This window comes from Ambystoma mexicanum, chromosome 3q, assembly GCF_040938575.1.
Source record: "Ambystoma mexicanum isolate Mex_15411 chromosome 3q, UKY_AmexF1_1, whole genome shotgun sequence".
Classification (NCBI taxonomy): Eukaryota; Metazoa; Chordata; class Amphibia; order Caudata; family Ambystomatidae; genus Ambystoma; species Ambystoma mexicanum.
In genome coordinates, this window is record NC_090926.1 from 1,294,175,865 (window position 1) to 1,294,203,720 (window position 27,856).

General features: G+C 52.8%; 1 protein-coding gene across 3 annotated transcripts in view; it reads left to right on the forward strand.

The window, feature by feature from the left end:
• Positions 1-344: 344 nt before the first annotated feature.
• MISP3 (MISP family member 3) overlaps positions 345-27,856 on the forward strand; it is a 155,969-nt gene continuing 128,457 nt past the window's right edge. Inside the window, exon 1 of one of the 3 annotated variants that reach the window (XM_069604396.1) lies at positions 345-1,710. The gene's annotated coding sequence lies outside the window, so the exon portion shown is untranslated. The remainder of the gene's footprint in view (positions 1,711-27,856) is intronic. The other 2 variants (XM_069604397.1, XM_069604398.1) reach the window with 2 other exon arrangements.

Consider the following 27,856-nt stretch of genomic DNA (forward strand, 5'->3'; position numbering starts at 1 on the left):
GTGTTTGTGCCCCGTGTGCCTGTCTTTGTGTGTGGTACATGGGTGCTTGTGCCCCTTGTAACTTTGTGTACCTGTGTGTGTGCCCAGAATGCCTGTCCCGAACTCCGTGTGCACATGCATGGCCAGCGATGCCTTAACTTGCGTGCACCAGTGCACACTGGCCCTCGCCTGCTGGACCTGCCGGTCTGTACCTGTCTGTGGCCAGCATAGGTGGCTGCGCACACGTGGCTGTGTGTTCACAGCGGGGTATGGTTTCGGGAGGGGGTGTCTCGGCTGCTGAACGCTGATTGGCTGCCTCCCGCTGTGCCACACTCAGACTCCGGGCTCTCAGCTCTTTTAATCCGCAGAGGTCAGTGGCAGCCGGAGATTAGCCGCAGAGCGGGGTTTAGAGAGCCCGGGAGCCTGGGCGACCTGTGCGGAGCCAGCGACCACATCACCAGGGTCTCGAGGGTACCCACCACTGACACCACCAGGGGGAGCCTGGGCGACCTCTAACCGACCCGGCAGCGACGCCACCAGGGTCTGGAGGGCACCCACCACCGACACCACCAGGGGGAGCCTGGGCGACCTCTAACCGACCCAGCCGCAACACCACCAGGGTCTGGTAGGCACCCACCACCGACACCACCAGGGTCTAGAGGATGCCCACCACCGACACCACCAGGGTCTAGAGGGTACCCACCTACCACCACCGACACCACCAGGGTCTAGAGGTGCCCTACACCACCAGGGTCTGGAGGGCACCCACCACCGACACCACCAGGGTTTAGAGGGGCCCTACACCACCAGGGTCTGGAGGGCACCCACCACCGACACCACCAGGGGGAGCCTGGGCGATCTCTAACCAACCCGGTAGCGACACCACCAGGGTCTGAAGGCACCCACCACCGACACCACCAGGGTCTGGAGCGTACCCACCACTGACACCACCAGGTTCTGGAGGGCACCCACCACCAAAACCACCAGGGTCTAGAGGGTGCCCACCACCGACACCGCCAGGGTCTAGAGGGTATCCACCAACGACACCACCAGGGTCTAGAGGGTATCCACCAACGACACCACCAGGGTCTAGTGGGTGCCCACCACTGACACCGCCAGGGGGAGCCTGGGCGATCTCTAACCAACCCGGTAGCGACACCACCAGGGTCTGGAGGGCACCCACCACCGACACCACCAGGGTCTGGAGGGTACCCACCACTGACACCACCAGGTTCTGGAGGGCACCCACCACCAAAACCACCAGGGTCTAGAGGATGCCCACCACCGACACCGCCAGGGTCTAGAGGGTAACCACCAACGACACCATCAGGGTCTAGAGGGTGCCCACCACCGACACCACCAGGGTCTAGAGGGTGCCCACCACTGACACCTCCAGGGTCTAGAGGGTACCCACCACCGACACCGCCGGGGTCTAGAGGGTACCCACCTACCATTACTGACACCACCAGGGTCTAGGGGGTACTCACCTGCCACCACCAGGGGGGGTCCAACCGGAATCAGCAGAGGTTGGAGCCATTTGCCTAGGAAGCACCCGGGGAGGCGGAAGGGGTGCGGGGTGAGGGGGGCATTGGTCCTCCCTGGAATCGACTGGGATCCGGCTCTCAGCTCTGGAACCAGCGGGGGTCCCGAGGAGTACCAGCATCACTGGGGCCCTGGACTCCATGGATTGACCCAAGTATCGGCCATTATCAGCAGACTAGTCTCCGGCAGGTGAGTGCAGCCCCCCTGATGTACACTCTAACATCCTCATCTCGCCCAGCACCCATCACCCGGGCCCGAGGCGCCGACAGCCCCTTCCCTTCACCCACCCAAGGCCCGTGCCCAGAGCTCACACCTAGGCGACTCCCCCCTCACCCAACTACCTAGCATTCCCTGGCCTGCTCGCTCCTCACAGGCAGACCCCCTGCCCCATGCCCATGCGAGGCACCTCTATGGCCCCTTCCCTTCACACACCCAAGGCCCGTGCCCAGAGCTCACACGTAGGCGACTCCCCCCTCACACCCCTGCCTAGCATTCCCTGGCCTGCTCGCTCCTCACAGGCAGAGCCCCTCCCCCCTGCCCCATGCCCCACGCCCATGCCAGGGACCTCTGTGGCCCCCTTCCCTTCACACACCCAAGGCCCGTGCCCAGAGCTCACACCTAGGTGACTCCCCCCTCACCCACCTACCTAGCATTCCCTGGCCTGCTCGCTCCTCACAGGCCGACCCCCTCCCCCTGCCCCATGCCCATGCGAGGCACCTCTATGGCCCCTTCCCTTCACACACCCAAGGCCCGTGCCCAGAGCTCACACGTAGGCGACTCCCCCCTCACCCACCTGCCTAGCATTCCCTGGCATGCTCACTCCTCACAGGCCAGACCCCCTCCCCCCTGCCCCATGCCCCACGCCCATGCCAGGGACCTCTGTGGCCCCCTTCCCTTCACACACCCAAGGCCCGTGCCCAGAGCTCACACGTAGGCGACTCCCCCCTCACCCACCTGCCTAGCATTCCCTGGCATGCTCACTCCTCACAGGCCAGACCCCCTCCCCCCTCCCCCCTGCCCCATGCCCCACGCCCATGCCAGGGACCTCTGTGGCCCCCTTCCCTTCACACACCCAAGGCCCGTGCCCAGAGCTCACACGTAGGCGACTCCCCCCTCACACCCCTGCCTAGCATTCCCTGGCATGCTCACTCCTCACAGGCCGACCCCCTCCCCCTGCCCCATGCCCATGCGAGGCACCTCTATGGCCCCTTCCCTTCACACACCCAAGGCCCGTGCCCAGAGCTCACACGTAGGCGACTCCCCCCTCACCCACCTGCCTAGCATTCCCTGGCATGCTCACTCCTCACAGGCCAGACCCCCTCCCCCCTGCCCCATGCCCCACGCCCATGCCAGGGACCTCTGTGGCCCCCTTCCCTTCACACACCCAAGGCCCGTGCCCAGAGCTCACACCTAGGTGACTCCCCCCTCACCCACCTACCTAGCATTCCCTGGCCTGCTCGCTCCTCACAGGCCGACCCCCTCCCCCTGCCCCATGCCCATGCGAGGCACCTCTATGGCCCCTTCCCTTCACACACCCAAGGCCCGTGCCCAGAGCTCACACGTAGGCGACTCCCTCCTCACACCCCTGCCTAGCATTCCCTGGCCTGCTCGCTCCTCACAGGCCAGACCCCTGCCCCATGCCCATGCGAGGCACCTCTATGGCCCCTTCCCTTCACACACCCAAGGCCCGTGCCCAGAGCTCACACCTAGGTGACTCCCCCCTCACCCACATACCTAGCATTCCCTGGCCTGCTCGCTCCTCACAGGCCGACCCCCTGCCCCATGCCCCCTGCCCCATGCCCATGCCAGGGACCACTGTGGCCCCCTACCCTTCACCCACCCAAGGCCCGTGCCCAGAGCTCACACGTAGGCGACTCCCCCCTCACAGCCCTGCCTAGCATTTCCTGGCCTGCTCGCTCCTCACAAGCAGACCCCCTGCCCCATGCCCCCTGCCCATGCCAGGCACCTCTCTGGCCCCCTTCCCTTCACACACCCATGGGCCGTGCCCAGGGCTCACACGTAGGCGACTCCCCCCTCACCCACCTGCCTAGCATTCCCTGGCCTGTTCGCTCCTCACAGGCCAGACCCCCTGCCCATGCCCCATGCCCATGCCAGACACCTCTATGACCCTCTTACCTAAACACATGGCCATCAGACTGGTTGCCTCCATGTCCCCCCCCCCAACCCAACACAGCCATCATCAAGGGGAATTATCCAAAGAGTTACCCAGCTATCCGGTGTTACAGGAGGTGCCCACTCGTGGGCATGTAGTAGGCACTAAAACAAAGTGCCCCCAGGCAGTGGTCGAAGTGTACGAAAAGAAGTAGTGGAACTATGTTCCCTACTGGCCTGCACCGCTCCCCACAGACCCCATCGCCGCGCCCCCTCCCATGCACAATATAACCCCAAAAACACATGTGCCAGCTCTTTAAGGAAACGTCCTGTGCAGTGCCCTGAAAGTGCAAGTTCCAACCTCTTCCTACACTTTTATTTTAAAACGAAACTGTTCCGGAAAAGTATAGGAACGGTAAAACGTAATTAAAAGAAGTAGAGGAGCAGCGCTCCTGAGCGCTACCGCCCACTTTGACCTCTGGCCCCAGGGCAGCAGGCAGGGAACCTGGGCTGGGCAGAGAGCTTACTAGGCCTTGTGCAGTGCAGTAACTTTGCTGAAAATGATGGGGGGGGTGGGATGGAGGGAGGGCAGATTTTTGTACCGAGGTAAAAATGTATTCGCAGCCAAAATGACTACGATCAGTTCCGCCGTGATTTTGTACCTCGGTCAAACAATCTAAATCCCTAAGGGATAACACTGGACTATTACACCATAAGAGTCCATTGCTGACACTGTTATAACTTTCATAAGACTGGTGACGTATCTTTAAAATTCAATTGGGCCCCCACACACCTTCAGCCGGCCTGCCATGCACCCAGTGACAGAACATAACATTCACAAACTTAGTTCCAATAGAACATACAAACAATGCATTATTTATCATTCATTCAGACACAAAAGGCAACACACACATGCTTGCACACACTCTCACTCACACACAAATGCACCCAGCACCTCCATTGCAGACAACTTTTATATTTACATGTGCAATTACACATGGCAACAGTGGCGCAACGTCCATTGAGCAGACCAGACTATCACCCCATGATCCCTGAAACGTTGGGCTAAATGGACTTAACCTCACCCAACTATGAAGCCAGGGCCGAAAGGAACAGATTCGCTGGAATGTCAACAATTCCCTTGATTTTTCCTTTCATTCAAAGGCAGAAGCCATTGGTTAATGCAGTGCAGTGGGTGACCAAGTATAATTGGTATAGATTTCTAAATGCCGTATATCTCCAAACGTGGGTTCTGCACAGCACCTTATATGTGTACGTGCCGATAGATTATTTCTACAAGATTCTGATTAAAATTAAGGTATTTTTTCCTGTGTTCAAATGGCCTCAAGCTGTGGAGTACCGAGTGGGAGAGGCAGGGGTGGCAGGCTGCCCCCCCGTGGCTCTTTTAAGAGCCAGACCAGGACAATAGTCACTGGGACACCTCTCCCGTTTGGCACATCAAAGAGATCGCCCAACGGCAAAGGTGTCCCGCTGGCAGGACAATGTGTGCCGAGCAATTCCTGCTCAGCACGCTCATTGTCCTTGCAGCAGGACACCTTACCCGTTCCGAATGGGAGAGGTGTCCCGCTGCCAGGACAATGTCCCAAGGAGCGCCGGGCAGCAGAGGGTCCTCACGTTGCTCTGTATCAACAGAGCATTAGAATGTGAGCCATTAGGCACTGACGGGAGGGAGGGGGTTACTATTAGCAGGGACTTTTGTCCCTTTAGAAATGTGAATGGGAGGGAGTGATCAGAAGTGAGAAGGGTGCATAATGTTGCAGGCTTTATGAAATAATTTCTATGGCTTTAAAACCCAAGGGTTGTTAGGCTCACATTAATCTGCATGATGCTATTGTGACTTTGCATGCAGAATGGGGAGAATAAAACTAAAGCCATACTCCCATTGCTCAGCATATTTCTATGATAATGTATATAGTGTATGGTTAGTTTACTATGAAAGGCTTGTTTATTATGTAATGTGGTTTGCTTCCAAGGCATTGCTATAAATAATTATTTAAGCACACAAAATGTAAAGCAAAACCTTAATAAATATCTATATCAACTAAACCTGGAAAGATGTGTGCGGCCGCTTAAATTGTCCACATCCCAGTTTCACCATTTAACCAAGTGTGTGATCCTGAGCAAATCATTTAATCACATTGTGCCTTATCTGCAGCTCTGTACGTGATTCTGATTCACTTCAAAGCTTATGTTCATGTATCTGGGTATTATAATGGAAAAGCCTAACGACTATAGAGTTTCTCCACATGTAACAATAGTGCAATTTAGGTATTTTGCACCACAAAGTTATTTGTCACTTGGCTTGTTTATTGAAACTTATTCTAAAGTCACTTCCATGCTGCCTCTAAGTATCAAGGACTGATGATGCGCCTTGCAGTGTCCCTTTCTGTGAAGTCACTCCTGTTGGTGCCATCCATATAATTATTAGGAAGTTGGCATGTATTTTGCCTCAGAGGGCTTGAATAGAGCTCTAATAGATGAGTTTCCTGCATCTGGAATGATCCTGCAGTTTTATATTTTTGTTTTGTGTTAAAATGCCATCTTCCACTAATGTTACCAAAAAAGTAGATTGGGGCAGGGTTGGGTGGTTTGGGGGCGCCAATGAGACCCCATGGAATTCCACATACTGCATTTTGCTGCTCACCCCCCCCCCCTCATCCCCACACCACACACACACACTCTTACAATGCTGGATACTCCCCTGCTTAGTTTGGCAAGTGAAGCAGTTTTTGGGGGCCCGTAACTTGAACCATGACACCCATTTACTAATTTGCTAATTTGCACCAAACCGTCCTGAAAAAATGCCTGCAAAACTCGAAATACTTTTTGCCAGTTTGGTGAAGATTGTTTTTGGCGGCAGGAGCAAAACTTATACAGGGCTCCTAAAAGTGTGCTTTTAACACAAAATCTGATACAGGATTTGCAGAGTACGACAGTTTTGGGTCACATGTTTCCTCAGCTTGACTCTTTCCACTCTACTTGGGGAGGGGTGCACCTTCTGCCAACTTCATTTTGAAATGAGGATGGTGGTGCTTCAGTAGCATCTGAAAAGTGGCAAGACTCATTTTGGAGGCGTTGCAGAGCTGTGGCTTGCCACCGAGAATGCACCATTTGTTAGTTAGCGTGTCTTCATACCTGAGGCCTTAATGTGTACTGTGAGCTCTGCTCACGTTCTCCAAATGTGACACGCGCCCTCACTAGGGTCAGCCGCAGCCCAGCCCCCTAACAAACATACACAAACACAATTAAACATTATTAAAAAAAAGAAAATTCCCCTCTGCTCTGCTTTCAAATGCCACCCAACACCTCTCACGTTACACCGTCCTAACCTCTTCACACTCACGCACCTCCAGACAGAAACCAGCAAGCTGAATAAGCTTCCTAGTTTCTGTCTGTGTGTCGCACAAACACAAATCCGAAAGCGATTCTCTGCGCCGCGGCCCCTGGGGATGCTTCTGCTAGCATGGCAGGACACCCAGTTCAGCAGCCTGGCTGTTGACTTTGAGTCAGGCCAGCCAGGGTGAGGGACTGAGCCATGCAGGGGATCCGAGCCCTGAATATGTTGCAGCCCTGCTGCCAGGCATATGAGACAGTGCAAGCCTTGCTGGGCACCCCAGCCGGGCTCGCACTGTCCAAATACACAATTGACGATTGCAGCCCCCCTGCCCTCCCTCCTAAAGGTGGGGGCGACAAAAAGACATGCCACAGAAGCTGGGGGGACAAAACCCCCATTCCCCCCCTATAATTACGCCCATGGCCTTGTGAGCCTTCAGAGACAGGAGGGGGAAGGGGGAGAGAGGGGCCAGTGCTGGGGTGCCTGGGCTCGTGCGTGAGGCGCAGATGTAGGTGCCCCGAGTAGGACGTGCTGCTCTCTCTCACCTCCCCAATCTCTGCACCTCTGTCACCCACTCTTCCTCCCTCTCTATCAACTCCCCCAATCTCTGCACCTCTGTCACCCGCTCTTCCTTCCTCTCTATAAACTCTGTCAATCTCTGCACCTCTGTCACCCGCTCTTCCTTCCTCTCTATAAACTCCCTCAATCTCTGCACCTCTGTCACCCTCTCTCTCTTCCTTTCTCTCTATCAACCCTCCCAATCTCTGCACCTGTCACCCTCTCTTCCTTCCTCTCTCTCAACTCAACCAATCTCTATACCTCTGTCACCCTCTCTTCCTTCCTCTCTCTCAACTCCCCCAATAGCTGCACCTCTGTCATCTTCTCTTCCTTCCTCTCTATCAACCCCCCAATCTGTGCACCTCTGTCACCCGCTCTTCCTTCCACTCCATGAACTCCCTCAATCTCTGCACCTCTGTCACCCTCTCTTCCTTCCTCTCTATAAACTCCCACAATCTCTGCACCTCTGTCGCCCTCTCTCTCTTCCTTCCTCTCTATCAACTCCCCCTAACCTCTGCACCTCTGTCACCTGCTCTTCCTTCCTCTCTGTAAACTCCCTCAATCTCTGCACCTCTGTCACCCTCTCTTCCTTCCTCTCTATCAACTCCCCCAATCTATGCACCTCTGTCACCCTCTCTCTCTTCCTTCCTCTCTATCAACTCCCCCAGTGTCTGCACCTCTGTCACCCTCTCTTCCTACCTCTTTCTCAACTCCCCCAATCCCTGCACCTCTGTCACCCTCTCTTCCTTCCTCTCTCTCAACTCCCCCAATATTTGCACATTTGTCACCCTCTCTTCCTTCCTCTCTAATAAATTCCCCAATCTCTGCACCTCTGTCACCCTCTCTCTCTTTCTTCCTCTCTATCAACCCCCCCAATCTATGCACCTCTGTCACCCTCTTTTCCTTCCTCTCTCTCAACTCCCCCAATCTCTGCACCTCTCTCACCCTCTCTCTCTTCCTTCCTCTCTATCAACTCCCCCTAAACACTGCACCTCTGTCACCCGCTCTTCCTTCCCCTCTGTAAACTCCCTCAATCTCTGCACCTCTGTCACCCTCTCTTCCTTCCTCTCTATCAACTCCCCCAATCTCTGCACCTCTGTCACCCTCTCTCTCTTCCTTCCTCTCTATCAACTCCCCCAGTGTCTGCACCTCTGTCACCCTCTCTTCCTACCTCTCTCTCAACTCCCCCAATCCCTGCACCTCTGTCACCCTCTCTTCCTTCCTCTCTCTCAACTCCCCCAATATTTGCACCTTTGTCACCCTCTCTTCCTTCCTCTCTTATAAATCCCCCAATCTCTGCACCTCTGTCACCCTCTCTCTCTTTCTTCCTCTCTATGAACCCCCGAATCTATGCACCTCTGTCACCCTCTCTTCCTTCCTCTCTCTCAACTCCCCCAATCTCTGCACCTCTCTCACCCTCTCTCTCTTCCTTCCTCTCTATCAACTCCCCCTAAACACTGCACCTCTGTCACCCGCTCTTCCTTCCTCTCTATCAACTCCCCCAATCTCTGCACCTCTGTCACCCTCTCTCTCTTCCTTCCTCTCTATCAACTCCCCCAGTGTCTGCACCTCTGTCACCCTCTCTTCCTACCTCTCTCTCAACTCCCCCAATCTCTGCACCTCTGTCACCCTCTCTTCCTTCCTCTCTCTCAACCCCCCAATATTTGCACCTTTGTCACCCACTCTTCCTTCCTCTCTATTAAATCCCCCAATCTCTGCACCTCTGTCACCCTCTTTCTCTTCCTTTCTCTCTATCAACCCCCAATCTATGCACCTCTGTCACCCTCTCTTCCTTCCTCTCTTTCAACTCCCCCAATCTCTGCACCTCTGTCACCCTCTCTCTCTTCCTTCCTCTCTATCAATTCCCCCAATATATGCACCTCTGTCACCCTGTCTTCCTTGCTCTCTCTCAACTCCCCCAATCTCTGCACCTCTGTCACCCTCTCTCTTATCCTTGCTCTCTCTCAACTCCCCCAATCTCTGCACCACTGTCACCCTCTCTTCCCTCCTCTCTCAACTCCCTCAATCTCTGCACCTCTGTCAGCCTCTCTCTTATCCTTGCTCTCTCTCAACTCCCCCAATCTCTGCACCTTTGTCACCCTCTCTTCCTTCCTCTCTCTCTCAACTCCCCCAATCTCTGCACCTCTGCCACCCTCTCTTCCTTCCTCTCTCGCAACTCCCCAATATCTGCACCTGTGTCACCCTCTCTTCCTTCCTCTCTATCAACTCCCCCAATCTATGCACCTCTGTCAACCCCTGTTTTATCATTTTTTCCGTCTCAACTCCCCCACTCTCTGCACCTCTGTCACCCTCTCTTCCTTGCTCTCTCTCACTTCCCCCAATCTCTGCACCTCTGTCACCCTCTTTCTTATCCTTGTTCTCTCTCAACTCCCCCACTCTCTGCACCTCTGTCACCCTCTCTTCCTTGCTCTCTCTTACTTCCCCAAATCTCTGCACCTCTGTCACCCTCTCTCTTATCCTTGCTCTCTCTCAACTCCCCCAATCTCTGCACCTCTGTCGCCCTCTCTTCCTTGCTCTCTCTCAACTCCGCCAATCTCTGCACCTCTGCCACCCTCTCTCTTATCCTTAGTCACTCTCAACTCCCCCAATCTCTGCACCTCTGTCACCCTCTCTCTCTTCCTTCCTCTCTATCAATTCCCCCAATATATGCACCTCTGTCACCCTGTCTTCCTTGCTCTCTCTCAACTCCCCCAATCTCTGCACCTCTGTCACCCTCTCTCTTATCCTTGCTCTCTCTCAACTCCCCCAATCTCTGCACCACTGTCACCCTCTCTTCCTTCCTCTCTCAACTCCCTCAATCTCTGCACCCCTGTCAGCCTCTCTCTTATCCTTGCTCTCTCTCAACTCCCCCAATCTCTGCACCTTTGTCACCCTCTCTTCCTTCCTCTCTCTCAACTCCCCCAATATCTGCACCTCTGTCACCCTCTCTTCCTTCCTCTCTCGCAACTCCCCAATATCTGCACCTGTGTCACCCTCTCTTCCTTCCTCTCTATCAACTCCCCCAATCTATGCACCTCTGTCAACCCCTGTCTTATCATTGTTCCGTCTCAACTCCCCCACTCTCTGCACCTCTGTCACCCTCTCTTCCTTGCTCTCTCTCACTTCCCCCAATCTCTGCACCTCTGTCACCCTCTTTCTTATCCTTGTTCTCTCTCAACTCCCCCACTCTCTGCACCTCTGTCACCCTCTCTTCCTTGCTCTCTCTTACTTCCCCAAATCTCTGCACCTCTGTCACCCTCTCTCTTATCCTTGCTCTCTCTCAACTCCCCCAATCTCTGCACCTCTGTCGCCCTCTCTTCCTTGCTCTCTCTCAACTCCCCCAATCTCTGCACCTCTGCCACCCTCTCTCTTATCCTTAGTCACTCTCTACTCCCCCACTCTCTGCACCTCTGTCACCCTCTCCCTTATCCTTGCTCTCTCTCAACTCCCCTGATCGCTGCAAATCTGTCACCCTCTCTCTTCCTTGCTCTCTCCCAACTCCCCCAATATCTGCAGTTGTCTGTCTCTCTCCAAACTAACACTGTCTCTGAACCCCTGTCTCCCTTCCTTTCTCTCTCTCCCAACTTCCCCCAATCCACTTTCTTTCTCTTCCTTGCTGTTTCTCAACTCTCCCATCTTTGGACGTCTGTCACCTTCTCTGTTCCTTTCTCTCTTTCTCCCAATTCCAGCAGTCTCTGCACCCTGTCTCCCTCACTGGCTCTTCCTTTCTCTCTCTCTGTCACTCCCACAGTTTCGGCACCCCTGTCTCCCACTCTGGCATTGTGCAGTGTCTAGTGCTGCTGCCTCCTGGCACATCCGTGTGTAGTGTCTAGTGCCTCTGCATCCTGGCACACCCGTGTGCAGTGACTAGTGCCTCTGCATCCTGGCACATCCGTGTGCAGTGTCTAGTGCCTCGGCATCCTGGCACATCCGTGTGCAGTGTCTAGTGCCTCTGCCTCCTGCACATCCGTGTGCAGTGTCTAGTGCTGCTGCCTCCTGCCACATCCGTGTGCAGCACCTCCGTTTGCAGTGTCTAGTGCTGCTGCCTCCTGGCACATCCGTGTGCAGTGTCTAGTGCTGCTGCCTCCTGGCACATCCGTGTGCAGTGTCTAGTGCCTCTGCCTCCTGGCACATCCGTGTGCAGTGTCTAGTGCCTCTGCCTCCTGGCACATCCGTGTGCAGTGTCTAGTGCCTCTGCATCCTGGCACATCCGTGCACAGTGTCTAATGCTGCTACCTCCTGGCACATCCGTGTGCAGTGTCTAGTGCCTCTGCCTCCTGGCACATCCGTGCGCAGTGTCTAGTACTCTCTGCCTCCTGGCACATCCATGTGCAGTGTCTAGTGCCTCTGCATCCTGGCACATCCGTGTGCAGTGTCTAGTGCTCTCTGCCTCCTGGTACATCCGTGTGCAGTGTCTAGTGCCTCTGCATCCTGGCACATCCGTGCACAGTGTCTAGTGCTCTCTGCCTCCTGGTACATCCGTGTGCAGTGTCTAGTGCTCTCTGCCTCCTGGCACATCCGTGTGCAGTGTCTAGTGCCTCTGCCTCCTGGCACATCTGTGTGCAGTGTCTAGTGCTCTCTGCGTCCTGGCACATCCGTGTGCAGTGTCTAGTGCCTCTGCCTCCTGGCACATCCGTGTGCATTGTCTAGTGCTCTCTGCCTCCTGGCACATCCGTGTGCAGTGTCTAGTGCCTCTGCATCCTGGCACATCTGTGCGCAGTGTCTAGTGCTGCTGCCTCCTGGCACATCTGTGTGCAGTGTCTAGTGCCTCTGCCTCCTGGCACATCCGTGTGCAGTGTCTAGTGCTCTCTGCCTCCTGGCACATCCGTGTGCAGTGTCTAGTGCTCTCTGCCCCCTGGCACATCCGTGTGCAGTGTCTAGTGCTGCTGCCTCCTGGCACATCCGTGTGCAGTGTCTAGTGCTGCTGCCTCCTGGCACATCCGTGTGCAGTGTCTAGTGCCTCTGCCTACTGGCACATCCGTGTGCAGTGTCTAGTGCCTCTGTATCCTGGCGCATCCGTGCGCAGTGTCTAGTGCCGCTGCCTCCTGGCACATCCGTGTGCAGTGTCTAGTGCCTCTGCCTCCTGGCGCATCCGTGCGCAGTGTCTAGTGCCGCTGCCTACTGGCACATCCGTGCGCAGTGTCTAGTGCTGCTGCCTCCTGGCACATCCGTGTGCAGTGTCTAGTGCCTCTGCCTCCTGGCACATCCGTGCGCAGTGTCTAGTGCTTTCTGCCTCCTGGCACACCCGTGTGCAGTGTCTAGTGCCTCTGCCTCCTGGCAAATCCGTGCGCAGTGTCTAGTGCTCTCTGCCTCCTGGCACGTCCGTGTGCAGTGTCTAGTGCCTCTGCCTCCTGCCACATCCGTGTGCAGTGTCTAGTGCTCTCTGCCTCCTGGCACATCCGTATGCAGTGTCTAGTGCCTCTGCGTCCTGGCACACCCGTGCGCAGTGTCTAGTGCTGCTGCCTCCTGGCACATCCGTGTGCAGTGTCTAGTGCCTCTGCCTCCTGGCACATCCGTGCGCAGTGTCTAGTGCTGCTGCCTCCTGGCACATCCGTGTGCAGTGTCTAGTGCCTCTGCCTCCTGGCACATCCGTGTGCAGTGTCTAGTGCTTCTGCATCCTGGCACATCCATGCGCAGTGTCTAGTGCTGCTGCCTCCTGGCACATCCGTGTGCAGTGTCCAGTGCCTCTGCCTCCTGGCACATCCGTGTGCATTGTCTAGTGCTGCTGCCTCCTGGCACATCCTTGTGCAGTGTCTAGTGTTGCTGCCTCCTGGCACATCTATGTGCAGTGTCTAGTGCTGCTGCCTCCTGGCACATCTGTGTGCAGTGTCTAGTGCCTCTGCCTCTTGGCACATCCGTGTGCAGTGTCTAGTGCCTCTACATCCTGGCACATCCGTGTGCAGTGTCTAGTGCTGCTGCCTCCAGGCACATCCGTGTGCAGTGTCTAGTGCCTCTGCCTCTTGGCACATCCATGTGCATTGTCTAGTGCCTCTGCATCCTGGCACATCCGTGCGCAGTGTCTAGTGCCTCTGCCTCCTGGCACATCCGTGTGCAGTGTCTAGTGCCTCTGCATCCTGGCACATCCGTGCGCAGTGTCTAGTGCCTCTGCCTCCTGGCACATCCATGCTCAGTGTCTAGTGCCTCTGCCTCCTGGCACATCCGTGTGCAGTGTCTAGTGCCTCTGCCTCCTGGCACATCCGTGTGCAGTGTCTAGTGCTGCTGCCTCTGGGCACATCCATGTGCAGTGTCTAGTGCCGCCACCTCCTGGCACATCCGTGTGCAGTGTCTAGTGCTGCTGCCTCCGGGCACATCCATGTGCAGTGTCTAGTTCTAGTGCTGCTGCCTCCTGGCACATCCGTGTGCAGTGTCTAGTGCTGCTGCCTCTGGGCACATCCGTGTGCAGTGTCTAGTGCTGCAGCCTCTGGGCACATCCGTGTGCAGTGTCTAGTGCTGCTGCCTCCTGGCACATCCGTGTGCAGTGTCTAGGGCCACTGGCTCCGGGCACATCTGTGTGCAGTGTCTAGTGCCGATACCTCCTGGCACATCCGTGTGCAGTGTCTAGTGCTGCTGCCTCCTGGCACATTCGTGTGCAGTGTCTTGTGCTGCTGCCTCCGGGCACATCCGTGTGCAGTGTCTAGTGCTGCAGCCTCCGGCCACATCCGTGAGCAGTGTCTAGTGCCGCTGCCTCCTGGCACATCCGTGTGCAGTGTCTAGTGCCTCTGCCTCCAGGCACATCTGTGTGCAGTGTCTAATGCCTCTGCCTCCTGGCACATCCGTGTGCAGTGTCTAGTGCCGCTGCCTCCTGGCACATCCGTGTGCAATGTCTAGTGCCTCTGCCTGCTGGCACATCCGTGTGCAGTGTCTAGTGCCTCTGTCTCCTGGCACATCCGTGTGCAGTGTCTAGTGCTGCTGCCTCCTGGCACATCCATGTGCAGTGTCTAGTGCTGCTGCCTCCTGGCACATCCGTGTGCAGTGTCTAGTGCCTCTGCCACCTGGCACATCTGTGTGCAGTGTCTAGTGCTGCTGCCTCCTGGCACATCCGTGCGCAGTGTCTAGTGCTGCTGCCTCCTGACACATCCGTGTGCAGTGTCTAGTGCCTCTGCATCCTGGCACATCCATGTGCAACATCCGTGTGCAGTATCTAGTGCTGCTGCCTCCTGGCACATCCGTGTGCAGTGTCTAGTGCCGCTGCCTCCTGGCACATCCGTGTGCAGTGTCTAGTGCCTCTGCCTCCTGGCACATCCATGTGCAACATCCGTGTGCAGTGTCTAGTGCCTCTGCCTCCTGGCACATCCGTGTGCAACATCCGTGTGCAGTGTCTAGTGCCGCTGCCTCCTGGCACATCCATGTGCAGTGTCTAGTGCCGCTGCCTCCTGGCACATCCGTGTGCAGTGTCTAGTGCCGCTGCCTCCTGGCACATCCATGTGCAGTGTCTGGTGCCTCTGCCTCCTGGCACATCCGTGTGCAACATACGTGTGCAGTGTCTAGTGCCGCTGCCTCCTGGCACATCCGTGTGCAGTGTCTAGTGCCGCTGCCTCCTGGCACATCCGTGTGCAGTGTCTAGTGCCGCTGCCTCCTGGCACATCTGTGTGCAGTGTCTAGTGCCTCTGCCTCCTGGCACATCCGTGTGCAGTGTCTAGTGCCACTGCCTCCTGGCACATCTGTGTGCAGTGTCTAGTGCCTCTGCCTCCTGGCACATCCGTGTCCAACATCCGTGTGCAGTGTCTAGTGCCTCTGCCTCCTGGCACATCCGTGTGCAACATCCGTGTGCAGTGTCTAGTGCCGCTGCCTCCTGGCACATCCGTGTGCAGTGTCTAGTGCTGCTGCCTCCTGGCACATCCATGCGCAGTGTCTAGTGCTGCTGCCTCCTGGCACATCCGTGTGCAGTGTCTAGTGCCTCTGCCTCCTGGCACATCCGTGTGCAACATCCGTGTGCAGTGTCTAGTGCCGCTGCCTCCTGGCACATCTGTGTGCAGTGTCTAGTGCTGCTGCCTCCCGGCGCATCCGTGTGCAGTGTCTAGTGCCGCTGCCTCCTTGCACATCCGTGTGCAGTGTCTAGTGCTGCTGCCTCCTGGCACATCTGTGTGCAGTGTCTAGTGCCGCTGCCTCCTGGCACGCTCCTTGTTATTCACGGGTTTGATGACTCAGGTGGGCAAGGCATTGTTATCCATTTTCATTCAAAACAATTAGCTGGTGGGTGACAATACTGGGTGCTTGTGCTGCCTCTTCCCACACACTGTTGCAGTCAGCCTGCAGGATAGTGATGCAGCGCCACCGCAGCAGGGCGAGTCACCAGCGATCAGCACCGCACCAGGGAAAATGCCACTGGCAAAGAGTAGCGTCTGTCATGAGGGGCAGACTGCATAAGAACATGTCACTGCAGTGTTTACCAGGCAAGTTCAGTGTTAGGTAAGATGTTCATAGCAATGATAAATCCTCCTGACCAGTGTCAACCCCAAAACGTTTTGCTGGACTGGTGGATTAGTTTTCCCTATTCTTCAGTGAGTGGGAACCTTTTTCCACAATCACAGAATATTGTACTCTCTTTATCGGTGTCATTCTTAAAACTCTCCATAGTGTCTTTTTAATTTGAACTTCTTTGACACCTTTTGGCATAGACGGCCTATTGTTGCTGGGGTGCCCCCTGAGGTTCCCATTTGAACTTTCTCTGGCTAACCTTGTGAGAACTACATTTCCAAAGGATAGAAAAGATATGTTATCGTCTCTATCTTTATTTAGATGAGACCAGGACACCGCCCCCTTATGTGGAGTGTCTGGAAGGTACAATGTATCCCCTTTCTCCTTTTAACTGTAAAATCTCTGTTACAGGGACAAGCTTACCTTCAATGGCTGGTGGCAGTGAACCTTTTTCCTAATTCAGTGCACCTTTACTGTGGGCTGTTTTCACAGCTGCAGTAAAGGGACCCTGTCTTCTTATTTCACCATTTCAGTGTTCCTTGTCCTTTCTTGTTCTTTCCCCTGACCTCCAGGGCAGGAAAATCCTTTATGTGATTTCTATCTTCGGGGGGAGACCTCAGTGAAGCCCGCCCAGGCTCCAGAGTGTCTGTGAAGGCAGGAAGCGAGGGAGAAGTCCAACACTTTGCACCCCTTTGTCTTCCAATCTAATTACGAGAATCCAGTTCAAACTGGGAGGCTGGCTGTCCTGAAAGGACTGCCAACCCCCCAAGTTTGAATGTTGCAAGGCAGATTGATTGGCTGCTTTCCTGCATAAAAGTCTGATCCTGGAAGCTGAAGAGGTAGTCGACCACTGGAAGCAAATCCAAAGAGGAAGATGAAGAAAACGCAGCGGAGTGGGTTTCCAGCGAACGGAGAGCCTGCTGTGTAACCAGAGCCTGCTGTGTAACCAGAGCCTGCTGTGTAACCAGAGCCTGCTGTGTAACCAGAGCCTGCTGTGTAACCAGAGCCTGCTGTGTAACCAGAGCCTGCTGTGTAACCAGAGCCTGCTGTGTAACCAGAGCCTGCTGTGTAACCAGAGCCTGCTGTGCAACCAGAGCCTGCTGTGCAACCAGAGCCTGCTGTGTAACCAGAGCCTGCTGTGTAACCAGAGCCTGCTGTGTAACCAGAGCCTGCTGTGTAACCAGAGCCTGCTGTGTAACCAGAGCCTGCTGTGTAACCAGAGCCTGCTGTGCAACCATAGAGCCTGCTGTGTAACCAGAGCCTGCTGTGCAACCATAGAGCCTGCTGTGTAACCAGAGCCTGCTGTGCAACCATAGAGCCTGCTGTGTAACCAGAGCCTGCTGTGCAACCATAGAGCCTGCTGTGTAACCAGAGCCTGCTGTGCAACCATAGAGCCTGCTGTGTAACCAGAGCCTGCTGTGCAACCATAGCCTGCTGTGTAACCAGAGCCTGCTGTGCAACCATAGAGCCTGCTGTGTAACCAGAGCCTGCTGTGTAACCAGAGCCTGCTGTGCAACCATAGAGCCTGCTGTGTAACCAGAGCCTGCTGTGTAACCAGAGCCTGCTGTGCAACCATAGAGCCTGCTGTGTAACCAGAGCCTGCTGTGTAACCAGAGCCTGCTGTGCAACCATAGAGCCTGCTGTGTAACCAGAGCCTGCTGTGTAACCAGAGCCTGCTGTGCAACCATAGAGCCTGCTGTGCAACCATAGAGCCTGCTGTGTAACCAGAGCCTGCTGTGTAACCAGAGCCTGCTGTGTAACCAGAGCCTGCTGTGCAACCATAGCCTGCTGTGTAACCAGAGCCTGCTGTGCAACCATAGCCTGCTGTGTAACCAGAGCCTGCTGTGCAACCATAGAGCCTGCTGTGTAACCAGAGCCTGCTGTGCAACCATAGCCTGCTGTGTAACCAGAGCCTGCTGTGCAACCATAGAGCCTGCTGTGTAACCAGAGCCTGCTGTGTAACCAGAGCCTGCTGTGCAACCATAGAGCCTGCTGTGTAACCAGAGCCTGCTGTGTAACCAGAGCCTGCTGTGCAACCATAGAGCCTGCTGTGTAACCAGAGCCTGCTGTGTAACCAGAGCCTGCTGTGCAACCATAGAGCCTGCTGTGCAACCATAGAGCCTGCTGTGTAACCAGAGCCTGCTGTGTAACCAGAGCCTGCTGTGTAACCAGAGCCTGCTGTGCAACCATAGCCTGCTGTGTAACCAGAGCCTGCTGTGCAACCATAGAGCCTGCTGTGTAACCAGAGCCTGCTGTGCAACCATAGAGCCTGCTGTGTAACCAGAGCCTGCTGTGCAACCATAGCCTGCTGTGTAACCAGAGCCTGCTGTGCAACCATAGAGCCTGCTGTGTAACCAGAGCCTGCTGTGTAACCAGAGCCTGCTGTGCAACCATAGAGCCTGCTGTGTAACCAGAGCCTGCTGTGTAACCAGAGCCTGCTGTGCAACCATAGAGCCTGCTGTGTAACCAGAGCCTGCTGTGTAACCAGAGCCTGCTGTGCAACCATAGAGCCTGCTGTGCAACCATAGAGCCTGCTGTGTAACCAGAGCCTGCTGTGTAACCAGAGCCTGCTGTGTAACCAGAGCCTGCTGTGCAACCATAGAGCCTGCTGTGTAACCAGAGCCTGCTGTGCAACCATAGCCTGCTGTGTAACCAGAGCCTGCTGTGCAACCATAGAGCCTGCTGTGTAACCAGAGCCTGCTGTGTAACCAGAGCCTGCTGTGCAACCATAGAGCCTGCTGTGTAACCAGAGCCTGCTGTGTAACCAGAGCCTGCTGTGCAACCATAGAGCCTGCTGTGTAACCAGAGCCTGCTGTGTAACCAGAGCCTGCTGTGCAACCATAGAGCCTGCTGTGTAACCAGAGCCTGCTGTGCAACCATAGAGCCTGCTGTGTAACCAGAGCCTGCTGTGTAACCAGAGCCTGCTGTGCAACCATAGAGCCTGCTGTGTAACCAGAGCCTGCTGTGCAACCATAGAGCCTGATGTGCAACCATAGAGCCTGCTGTGTAACCAGAGCCTGCTGTGTAACCAGAGCCTGCTGTGTAACCAGAGCCTGCTGTGCAACCATAGAGCCTGCTGTGTAACCAGAGCCTGCTGTGCAACCATAGCCTGCTGTGTAACCAGAGCCTGCTGTGCAACCATAGAGCCTGCTGTGTAACCAGAGCCTGCTGTGTAACCAGAGCCTGCTGTGCAACCATAGAGCCTGCTGTGTAACCAGAGCCTGCTGTGTAACCAGAGCCTGCTGTGCAACCATAGAGCCTGCTGTGTAACCAGAGCCTGCTGTGTAACCAGAGCCTGCTGTGCAACCATAGAGCCTGCTGTGTAACCAGAGCCTGCTGTGCAACCATAGAGCCTGCTGTGTAACCAGAGCCTGCTGTGTAACCAGAGCCTGCTGTGTAACCAGAGCCTGCTGTGTAACCAGAGCCTGCTGTGCAACCATAGAGCCTGCTGTGTAACCAGAGCCTGCTGTGTAACCAGAGCCTGCTGTGCAACCATAGAGCCTGCTGTGTAACCAGAGCCTGCTGTGCAACCATAGAGCCTGCTGTGTAACCAGAGCCTGCTGTGCAACCATAGAGCCTGATGTGCAACCATAGAGCCTGCTGTGTAACCAGAGCCTGCTGTGTAACCAGAGCCTGCTGTGCAACCATAGAGCCTGCTGTGTAACCAGAGCCTGCTGTGCAACCATAGAGCCTGATGTGCAACCATAGAGCCTGCTGTGTAACCAGAGCCTGCTGTGTAACCAGAGCCTGCTGTGTAACCAGAGCCTGCTGTGCAACCATAGAGCCTGCTGTGCAACCATAGAGCCTGCTGTGTAACCAGAGCCTGCTGCAGCCCTTCCTTCCAAGCAACCTGGGGGCTCCAAAAACGAAGAACCCGACCCAGAGCCTGATGAGACTCACTAGACTCATGAAGACCTGCATTTTTTTCTTTTTTGTCAAATCTGTTATTATTTTAAAACGCTTACAGACATACAGGACTTTGTAAACTAATTGCAATCCTAGTCATATGCTGTATTCGAGCGAACAATGTTACACAACAATGTCATAAAACAATACTTTTTAACCTTCCAGCCCCCTCCCAACTCCTTGCCATTTTCGGCCACCCCCCCATTCCCTCCCAGGTCGTGCTCGAATTGTATAGGTGCAGATAAATGTGGTTAGTGCGTATTCTGCCCAACAGCTAATGTGGCGTACTTTGGAGTGGTGCTCGTCTTTCACGTCCATATTTGGCCCGGGTTCCAATGTATGGTTCCAGTAGTTCCCAGTATCGATCCCCTCTCACCGTGCCAAGCCTGGAAGGCCTTCTAAAGGCGGCCCGTTCTAGTAGAGAAGTGTGGCCAGTGCAGTCCTGGAGGGTGGCGATTTTGCCGTCCCGTGGATATGCAGGAGTTTGTGCGCAGTAAAGAGTACAAGGCCCATGAGTCTGCACGCTAGCCAATGACTAACAGTCGGTCCCACAATTGGGTGGAGCTTAAGTTTCGATGGGAGTTTATTTGGAGGTATAGCCATGATCTCTATTGGAGACAGCAGAGCCATCAGGGCCTATTCCATGGCCCTCCAGCTGGGGTCGTCACTCGTGTCTAGCCAGCGTTTCATCCAGCATATCTGAGCTGCCTGATGATAGGCTTTCAATGATGGTACTGCTAAAGCGCCATTTGCCTTGTCTGGCTGCAGCACAGCCAGGGCTGGATTGGCTCCCCATCTCTGGGGAGTGTGGGCCGGTTTCTGGCCATGCCTGGGCCGGTTTGGACAACAAAAATGTGAATTTTTTTGAGGGAAAAAATAATATATATTTATGTCGAAAAAAAATACCTGCAACGGCATAATTAATCAAAGCAAGGTAACAGATGTCACCTTGCTTTGATGATGTATTTTCATGCATGATGTGTGCATCGTTCACATGTCCTGCAGCATGCAAAGTTGAAAGGGCTGGGGCTGCCGCCGGGCCGGCGGCTGTAACCGTGCCGCCACTCCAGGCGGCACGGTGCCCCCTGGAGTTGCTGTGCTGTTGTATTAGTGATAAATATGTATTAGTGATATTAGTGATAAACAACCAATTTTAGAGTAGAATAAGCATCCATTTCGGACTATGTATTTTGCCTTTCGCAAGTTGAAGTAATAGCATGTTTTTTTGTGTGCTGTTGTCTCTGTCACAACCATCACAAGATATTTCATCTCAGTGTCCTCGGTCACTTGACAAAATCCTTGTGCCCAAAAGCTTCTGTACAGTAAACAAATATTTGACCATACCACACTGTTAGGCAGAATCACCTGCAGTACCCTTTGGGACCACTACATGCAATTAAAACTACAAGTGTAAGCACAATTTCACCTTTGGTAGAAGCCCGTACTACACAGTAAAGTGGTAGAGATGGCTGAGAAGCCAGACTTATCTCAAGAGTAAAGTGAGCAGTAGAACAAGTTACACAAAGGACCGACTAATACAGTGATTCAAATATACACTTACTCAAGGTCTCTTTGTAAAAGAATAACATTTATTTACACATTGAGTTAGAAAACATTACACTAGCACAAGCAGTTCAATATCACACACTAATAAACCACAAAAATCCAACCGGGAAGTAAATGAACAAGTTTAGCTCCAAAATGAAGTCGGAGCAAAATGGCACTTCAAATACTAATAAAAGGGAGGAAAAGACAAGGTTATAAGAATAGACAGCCCAAATACATTCATAGGCATGGCAAAGGGTTTCAGTTAAATAAAACCAGTAATTCTTCTCAACAGGCCTGGGCCAAATCAATGGTTCAGAGTCTTTTGTATAGGATAGCACAGTTCTGGTATATAACGGTTAAGTTTTTTGCCACAGAGATTAGAAGAATTTGGCTAGGCGAAAGATTTGACGAATGTTTAGAGAAGGACGCACCTTCGAAGTTGAGGAAAGTTTCACGCACTTTCTCTATGGCTGAAAATATTTCCCGACCGCGTTTGCACGGTACCTTTTTTAACGTAGAAAGCTGTAGCTGAGGCCGTTGTTCCTGGCAGTTCGGGCAGATCTCGCTGTTCCTGTGCTTCAGTCGTGGGGATAAGAAGGAGGACGTCAGGAGGTTCCTGCACTGCCCAGGGATGAGGCTACAAGCTTGGAAAAATGTTGGTTTAAGGTGTGAGTGCCTTAAAGTCCACGAGCTGGTTTCCTTCCCGCTGGCTATCCGGCTTTCAAGCAGCACTCTGCTGAAAATTCGACCTGTCAGGGACGGTGTCCAGGTGGCTTACGAGTTGGTTGTTCCCACCAAACTCAAGGGAAGAAGCTAACCTTGAAGGGCATCTCTGTCGATTGGAGGTTCAGACAATTCGGACCTGCAGCAGCAGGTCATCCAGCAGTTGCAGCAGTCCTCTTCCTTGATCTCGTCTTCGGTTCTTTCGTTCCAGTGGTCGACTCTGCTTTCCAAGTCCCAGAGACCTGCTTTTAAACAGTTTTCCAGTCTGGCTGTCACTCACCCAGCAGGGTGGCTCTCCTTGCCGGACAGTCAGTCAGCCAATCATACCAGAGTGCATTCAAATCTCCTAGGAGACTAATCAGGGGGAGTTTTGGGCACCTCCCTCTCATCCTGCCCACACCAGACACTCTGGCACCAGATGAGGGATTCAGCACAGAAGCTCCCTAAAGGGCACGAACAAAGGGACCAAACCTGGTTTGGTGCGCAGAGTTAAACACAAGAAGGACTTTTCCAAAAAGAAATGGCGGAAAAGGTTGACCGGAGTCTTTTTACAGATAGGTCTGGGGCGCCATATTGAAAAATATGGCTACCTTTGATTTTGAGCTACCATTGTTAGCAGTCGCGAAAAATCATGGTAGTTGATCTAAACCACTGCCACTAGCCATTTAAAAGAGGAAAAGGTAACATTTTACTGTTACATGAGTGTTGTGACTCAGGGGAAGCTAAGCAACCCCTCCAGCACTCTATTGGAAGATAGTGTGTGCTGGGTCAGTCAATTTAAAAAGACTAGTAAAGCCAATTTAACTTTACATGCTCTGGGAGATGGCAGTCAGTCCCAGAGAAGGTATTTAAACCTTGGGGAGTCTGAAAGACACCCCTGTGCCACTGCACTGAAGGTGCTGTGTGAGACATAGAAAAAGATGATGCCACTGGAGTTGTTTAAAACTCCATAACCAAAAGAACACAAAAGTTAAACACATTGAAAATGAAAAGTTCAAAGACTCAAAATATAGCAAAAGAGCTGGAGGGCTTTAAGGTACAGGGAATTAAGCACTTGTGGGAGAAATCTCCCTAACACACATCAAGTGGCCATTGACTTCATTGTGCCACAATGAATACTTTGTTGTAATGTGTCTATCTTTCCCGTCTCACTGGCATGCTGTTCAGGATGTTTGTTTACATGTATGAGGTAACGAGTGCTCAAAGTGTGGGATGTCCTGTGAGTGCGCCGATTTCCCTATTTTGCCAACCTCTGAAGCCTGAAAGTAGATGCATGCAGGCTTGCAGATAAACTTAACTGGTCTGCTGTTATATCTCAGTTACCAGTTTACTAGTTTCCACTACAGAATAATTTCTCATTTTACTAGGGCCGATATGATAGCTCTGTGGGTTGAGCGTTCGCTGCTGCGATGTGTGTGTGATCTGCAGGTTTGAATCCCAGCAAGGCCATCTCAGCCTTTCATCCTTCTTAGGTTGGTAAATGAATACCAACACAGGCTGGGTGATATTTTTGCATATTTGTTCTATAAAAAAGAGCTTAAGCGTAAGCACTATACAATAACATAATCATTTGACCTTGGCCGTCTGCCTGCATTCACAGTAATTTGACAATATGGATCTATACACACAGATATTATTGATACATATGGCGATCCATTCTTGTATGAAATGTATATCACATTAGTGACATCATAACCATATTGTTTGCAGTGTACTTAGGAACAATGCTATTTGATGACACTTGCTGTTTTGACAAGGGGTGAAAGGTTGTGTTTCATCGCTTGCCGGGATGTCATTTTGGGGTGGGGTCAAATGACATCACTTCCGGTGATGTCATCAGAGGTCAAGGGTCGTGAGGCGAGGGATGGGCCACTTTTTTGAGGTGAGGGGTGGGCCACTTTTTTTGGGGTGTCCAAGCCTATTTCTTGTTCCAGTCCGACCCTGAGCACAGCTAGGCAGATTTGCGCCTTTTACCCTCTCCATATGAATTTAGCGATTGCTTTGTCTAGATCCTTAAACGTTTTGGGTGACGGGCTGGCAGGCAGCATCATAGCGTGTTAGGCAGAATTATATGCAGTACCCCTTGGGAACACTACACACAATTAAGACCACAAGTGACAGTACAATTTCACCTTTGGTACAAGCCTGTACTACACAGTTAAAGTGGTAGCAGTAGCGGAGCAGCCAGACTTATCTCAAGAGTAAGTGAGCAATACAAGATAGTTACACAAAGGGCAGCAATTACTATGATTCAGGCAAACACTGACTCAAGGTTTCTAAGTAAAAGACTATATATTTATTTACTCAACAGTTGTATAACATTTCACTATTATAAGCAAGTTAAAAAAATCACAATCATAAATACACCACACCACTTCCCGTAAATTCCAGACAAGTTAGGCTCACAAAATGAGGTGGGAGCAAAATGTCACTCCAGCAATTTAAAAGGGAGGAAAAGACAAAGTTATTAGAAATTAGGCAAAACCAACAGGTAAGTAAGCAGGGCAACTGAATAAGAGAGACTACAAGGTTAAAATCAGATAGAAAAGGCTTAAGGCCAAAGTCAATGGTGCAAAAGTCTTTCGCTCAAGATAATAGGTTCAATGTAGTTCGCGGTAAAGTTCATGGCACAGATTCTGGACGAGGTTGGTTGATAGAAAAGTTAGTTCAAAGAGAAGAGAAGGACAAGTCCTCGGATTGGAGAAAGATTTCAAAGACTTTCACCACGGCTGAGGGAAACGTGCAACCGAATTTGCACAGTACCTTAAAACGGAGAGGGAGCTGTAGCTGAGGCGGATGTTCCTGGTAGTTCCTGCAGGCTCACGGTTCCTGAAGCGACTGTCGGACTGACAAGAAGTAGGAAGACTAGAGGGTCCTGCGACACCCAGGGAAGAAACCAGCAGCACAGCAAAACGATGATTAAAAGGTGCGCTCCTTAAAACCCAAGCAGGGTCTGACCTTCCTGGCTATCCGGTCCACTGTAGCTCTGTACAGCGAATTCAACCAGAGGAGGGGTCCTGGCTTGCAGTTTGGGTGAACTGGTTGGTCCCACCAGCTCAAGGGAAGAGTTTCCTGGAGGATCTTGTCTGTCGCCGGATTTGGAGATTCGGACCTGCAGCAGGGCTTCACCGGGCGGTTCAGTCGTGGTAGGGGTCCTCTTCTTCCAGTTCCTCGCTGGTTCTTTCGTTCCAGTGGCGACTCTGTCTTTCCAGTCCCAGAGACCTGCTTTTTATGCAGTTTTCCCCCATCCATACAGCCTGGCTGTCAATCACACAGCAGGGTGGCTGGCCTGGCAAGGCCATTCCCCTTAGCCAATCAGACAAGAGTGCGACTTGGGTTACTAGGGCAACCCATGGCAGGGGTCCGAAGATCCCGCCCTCACATCCTGCCCCTCTAGATTATCAGGCGCCTTAAGGAGGGCTTCTGTGCAGAAGCCCCCGAAAAGACAGCGAACAAAGGAATCATCCCAGTTTGGCGCGCAGGGAAAAACACGAGAAAGACTTTAACAAAAAAATGGCGAATAAACCCAGCTGGAGCCAACATAAATGTATTTGGTCAAGCGGGTTTATGTTCGAGGCTAATATAATAGCCTAAAACAATACCACGTTTATATAATATAATCGCGGTAGAAAAGTTAGGGTAGATACCACTGCCACCAGCCAAGTCTTGATGTAAAGGGAGTGGAACAAGGCTCCAAGAGGCACAGACAAAAAGGGATAAGAATTAACCCTTTCCAGTACTCCATGTAAGATGTGGTGTACTGGGTCTGTAATTTGAAGTGACTACATAAAGTTAATGGCAACTTTACATGTTTCTGGGGGACAGTAGTCAGCCCCAGAAAAATGGAGTCAGGGGGAAGTCTCAAAGACAACTCTGTGTCACTGCACTGAGGGTGCTGTGTAACACACACAAAAAGTGGTGCTCTGGAGTAGGTGAGGCTCCAGTGCCCAAGATCACACAAAAAGTGAAAACACACACAGCAAAACACATGTAAGAGTGGGTAAAAAGGCTCACACTCTTACCAGGTGAAAAAAATAAACCCTAGAAATCCAGCAAAGCTGCTGAGGGACTCATAAGGTAAGGGAAATCAGCCATTTATTGAGAATTCTCCCCAACACTCGCCCTCTACCCCCCCAGACTAAGGGACAGGAGGATTTAATCCACTCCTGGATGAATCTCTACCTCTAGTCGATGACATACATCCTAGAGAGACCATCAGCATTTTGGTGGTGACATTCTTTATTTGCAGACTATGGGCCTAATTGCGACCCGGGCAGTAATGGGTTAACGGCGCCGTAAAAGGTGGCGGTGCCGTTAACCCCTTACCGCCTAATTACGAGGTCCCTTTGCGGTTCCCCACCTTAACGGCTGGTTTTACCAGCCGTTAAGGATTGGACCCGCAAAGGGACCTTGGAGGTAATTACGGTACCGCAATTTGCGGTACTGTAACTACCGCCTTCCCCTTTTCCATTGAGCCCTATGGGGGCAAAAATGGGAATGGGGAAGGGCCAAAGGTGAATGGGGAGTTACCGCCCTGCCAACCTTGGAATGGGGGGGTAATTCCGCCATTCACCATGGCGGAATCAGTAAAATACTGGCGGCAACCATGGTGCTAATAGCACCATGGTTACCGCACGGGTTGTAATGAGGCCCTATATGACCTACAAACCTTTTGAGGTAGTGTACAGGAGGGCAAAACGTCCTCTGACGGGCCCATAGGTCAGAGCTCACCTTCGAGTACCTGTAAGACAAGATAGCTGTACCTTGAGGTGGATGGGGTGCAGGATTCTCTTACTCCGACACAATTCAATAAGGACAACTCAATGGTTTGGCAAAGGGAAGTCCGTTTAATGACAAGTACAAAAACGGGGAAACAAATGGTAATCAACAGTGTCGTGATCGCCTGTCTCGCTTCAACTTCCAAGTTCTCCACTCAAACAGCAATTCTTATAGTCAAAATTCATTTTCATTTGACGTGTAAAACTCAAAGTTTGTCATGCAATTCTATTGGTTAGAAAAGGTAACTTAAGTATAGATGCTATATCTGTATATGGTAACAGAGCTTGAGGATTGGATAACTCTTATCGGGTGGGCGTCTACGCTCATCCCTCTACATCACTCATGATAGACGTCACTACAAGCACGATGTCTAATTGGTTCTACTAGCTATAGGACCCTAGATTATTTGGTCCATTGTGATTGGGTCAGTTACACCCCTAGGCATAAATCTCCACTTTAATTAGCAGCATGCAGAATAGACACCCAAATGCGGAGTGCCCCAAGATTCCACCTGCCTCCCTTCCATCAATCAGTACTTTTAGGGCTATGTGTCAATTAGTTGGCTGAGGATGGCCTCGAAACTGTACGCTTCTTATCAAGGAAAGTTATGGCATCCTCGGGTTCTGGGTGACATCAGACGTTGGTACCTCTTCGCGCTTGGCTGGTCACGTGGTTCACAGTGAATCTGCTTCATTTTCCTGCTTTTCTTGTATTTGATTCTTCCGTAGCCTCGCCACCTGCCTGGGGCCTCCTTATCTCGACCTTCACTGGCTGGCTGCTATGCTCTGAAGTTTCGATTCTTCGAGGTTGCCTCTCTCCTCCCTTCCTTAGGTTGACCTCGAATTCCCAGGCAAGGGCTGCTTCTTACTGAGTTTCGATTCCGCTCTTTCCTTTGGCTTTGGCTTGAATATGAATCTTGGCCTTGTTAGCCCTTTG